We start from the raw sequence: 4,155 nt of genomic DNA on the forward strand, positions 1-4,155 counted from the left end.
GATGTGAGGACAGGTGAGATGATTCACCCAAGCCTGATAGAACTTCTCTTTAACTTCTGTCGAAACCTAGTGGTGGTGTTCTTTAAAATTTCGAGTGCGCGAGCAGTGTGTGTGTGTGTGTGTGTGTGTGTGGGCGCGGTTTGGTCTCGAGCAGCGCTGTTCACTGTTCCTGCACTGAATCACTTTGAGTCAGAGGAAGGAGCTTCAGCGTGATGAAACAGCGCTCCAGCTCAATCATGACTTTACACGTTTAGACGCTTTTAGCAGCAGCAGCGCGAGCTCGCAGTTCAGCTTCACTCCGGACCTTCACTAAGGATCTGAGCTCAGGTTCCGCTCCTCACGCGCTCAGCTCAGCTCAGCCATGTCCCGGGTTACGGAGGTGTCTAAAGTTCGCCAGGAGAGGATGAGGGAGATCACGCTCCGGGTAAGAGGGACGCGCGCGCGCGCGCGCGCACACACACACACACACACACACACACACACACACACACACACACACACACACTGTACTCCCTGTTCGTGAAGCAGGTGTGGAAGATTGTACATATTAGGCTGAAGTCTGTGTAGAATGTTGGATATGTGAGGTGTGTGGTGAAGCCGATGCACGGGTTTGGAGATGGAGTGTGTGGTGGAGCTGAGGGTCAGGTGTGGAGATGGCGTGTGTGGAGATGGAGTGTGTGTTGTATAATTATCGGGAAGTGAAGTGCAGCTCGAACCAAGAAGAGCTGTTGCCATAGAAATGTAAGGATACTCTTTTAGCATCCAGGCTTAATGTTGATTAAAACATCTCTCTCTTACACACACACACACACACACTCACTCTCTCTCACACACACACACACACACACACACACACACACACACACACACACACACACACACACACACACACACACATTCACACTCTCTCTCTCACACACACACACACACACACACACACACACACACACACTAGACTTGTGTGAAATGGAAGGGTGTAAATCTAACAGTCCCTCATGTCGCAGCATCTCAGTGTACAGTAATCATTATAATCCTTGTAGTTATTATATAATAATGCATGTTGTCTGAGAAGTTGAGTCTTCACACTGAATCCTGTAAGAAACAGAATCACTTAAAGTGTAATAAATAAAGAAATAGATCTAAAATCCTGTATGTTATTTAGTTCCTCAGTTTACAAGAAAGTTTTGTTTGCAGAAGCAGAAGTAAAAACATTTCAGGCTCTTTCTCAGTTTTTCTCAGTTTTTTTCCTTGTTTTTTTATTTGCTTATTATATTATTTAGATTCATAACATTAGCATACGTCATAGGATGTAGCGTGATGGTTCATTAGTTATGATTTTATGTATCTTGCTAGAGGACAAGCAGAAGACACAAACGGGAGATACAGAGATAGTGGAAGTATTTTCCATGGACACTGTCACCCTAACACAGTCATGGCCTACTCTGGTTTACCCTGACCTACTCGACTTAACGCAACCTTCTTGACTTTACCCTGGCTTACCCCTGACTTTACCCTGGCTTACCCCTGACTTTACCCTGGCTTACCCCTGACTTTACCCTGGTTTACCCCTGACTTTACCCTGGCTTACCCCAGACTTTACTCTGGCCTACCCCTGACTTTACCCTGGCTAACTCGACTTTACCCTGGCTTACCCCTGACATTACCCTGGCCTACCCCTGACTTTACCCTGGCCTACCCCTGACTTTACCCTGGCCTACCCCTGACTTTACCCTGGCCTACTCGACTTTACCCTGGCCTACCCCTGACTTTACCCTGGCTTACCCCTGACTTTACTCTGGCCTACCCCTGACTTTACCCTGGGCTAACCCTGACTTTACCCTGGTCTACTCGACTTTACCCTGGCCTACCCATGACTTTACTCTGGCTTACCCCTGACTTTACTCTGGCCTACCCCTGACTTTACCCTGGGCTACCCCTGACTTTACCCTGGCTTACCCCTGACTTTACCCTGGCCTACCCCTGACTTTACCCTGGGCTACCCCTGACTTTACCCTGGCTTACCCCTGACTTTACCCTGGTTTTTCTCAGTGTTTTTCGTTGTTTTTTCATTTGCTTATTATATTATTTAGATTCATAACATTAGCATACGTCATAAGATGTAGCGTGATGTTTCATTAGTTATGATTTTATGTATCTTACTAGAGGACAAGCAGAAGACACAAACGGGAGATACAGAGATAGTGGAAGTATTTTAATGACCCTAACACAGTCATTAACCCGACCCTGGCCTACTCTGGTTTACCCTGACCTACTCGACTTAACGCAACCTTCTTGACTTTACCCTGGCCTACCCCTGGCTTACCCCTGACTTTACCCTGGCCTACCCCAGACTTTACCTTGGCTTACCCCTGACTTTACCCTGGCTAACTCGAATTTACCCTGACCTACCCCTGACTTTACCCTGGCTAACTCGACTTTACCCTGGCTTACCCCTGACATTACCCTGGCCTACCCCTGACTTTACCCTGGCCTACCCCTGACTTTACCCTAGCCTACTCGACTTTACCCTGGCCTACCCCTGACTTACCTGGCCTACCCCTACTAAATGTTTAATTAACTATGAATTATGTATTTTGCAAGAGGACAAACAAAAGACACCCATATTTTATCCTGCACAGAAGATACACAGATTGTGGCATCCATATGTTACTCTGGTTTACTCTGGATTACTCTGGATTACCCTGGTTTACTCTGGTTTACCCTAGTGGCCACTCCACTGTGTAACAGGTCTGGTTATGCCCCTGGTGGCAAAAGTTAAAAATCTTCAGTGAATGATATAATTTATTATTAGCTGTCAATGTGTGTGTGTGTGTGTGTAGCATCATCTTCATCATAATCATCCAGTCTCTTGATGCAATTTAAGTAGTCAATCTCTTCTGCATCCAGGCCACAGAGCCACTGGAGCTTTAAATGTGGAACAGTGAAGACGAAGATCTTCTCTCCTCAGTGTGTGTTAAAGCAGATCTCTCGACCTGAAGTTGAGTTTCAGTTTCCAAGTGAACACAGATCCGAGCCAAACCGAACGCCTTTTTGTGTGCTTTTTTCACCCTGCACCTAAGTTTCCATGGCAACCCTAACGATAAGCATTACAGATATGAAAGAGGAAGTTTTTGCTCTCGGTTTCCTGTGCAGTGTGTCCAAAGACTAGCGCAGCACCAGAAATAGAGTAGTATTGCAATCACGATGGAAATTTAAATGCTGGTTCTTCTGTGTTCACACTGTGTTCTGTGTTATGGAATTGGAATTGGTTTATATCTGCTGCAACTTTTCACAGAACTTCAGTACAGAGACACTGACATTCGGAAGTTTTTTTTATACATTTTTGTTGTGTAAAAAACCCACTTTACATATATAATAATTATATAATAATATACATATATATTTATATGTAAAGTGGGTTTCGAAGGATACATTAAAGTATCATATACATAACACTTCAAAACATACATTATTTACAATTAAAAGAAAATTGCAGTGCAGTATGTAGAGTTTAATACGCAGCCTGGAGCTTAGGTCTGTAATTACGTAAGAAAATAATAGTGTTGTTCGGGATGAAGAAGAATACAGAGCAGTGACGCTGCTAAAGACTGGATTAAAGAAAATGCTGTTCACATGTGGATGGTGTGAGTTTTCATGCTTCAGTTATAGACTGGGTCATTTTGCCACAGTTTGTTTTTACAGTTAGATTTAATGCATTTACATTCAAGCTTTTTTCCCCTCATGCTTGGTCAGGGTCTAAGAATACAACCAAGTGAAAACTCTGAACACACTGAAGCGACACCAATGTGATTTTCTGTTGCAATGTGTCACAAACCTGGTTTCTGTCAGGGGACACATATTTCAGGTCAAATATTTCAAATTGGACCCAAAACACTTTCCACATGACCTAAATGAGACCTGAACTTTGCTGTTCCTCACATCAGTAACTCCACCCAGAGAACAGTTAACAACATTGACACTAAGTCAGTATTCATATCACATCTTGTGCTGCATTTGACTGCAGGATTAACTTGTCATTTCTGAGCTCCTACTAGGAAAATAACAACAACCTTCACAACTCAAATTTCAGGAACTTTGGATCGGTCTCCTTAATTCTGAGTTTTGTAATAGACATCAAATCAATATCCTTATGCT

At 43.7% G+C, this 4,155-nt stretch overlaps 1 protein-coding gene across 1 annotated transcript in view; it reads left to right on the plus strand.

Annotated features, from left to right (window-relative positions):
• arhgef2a (Rho guanine nucleotide exchange factor (GEF) 2a) overlaps nucleotides 1-4,155 on the plus strand; it is a 23,978-nt gene that overhangs the window by 434 nt on the left and 19,389 nt on the right. The window contains exon 2 of the mRNA XM_083543659.1: nucleotides 1-519. This exon is cut by the window's left edge and continues 37 nt beyond it. The gene's annotated coding sequence lies outside the window, so the exon portion shown is untranslated. The remainder of the gene's footprint in view (nucleotides 520-4,155) is intronic.

Source organism: Silurus aristotelis (assembly GCF_946808225.1).
Source record: "Silurus aristotelis genome assembly, chromosome: 6".
Lineage (NCBI taxonomy): Eukaryota > Metazoa > Chordata > Actinopteri > Siluriformes > Siluridae > Silurus > Silurus aristotelis.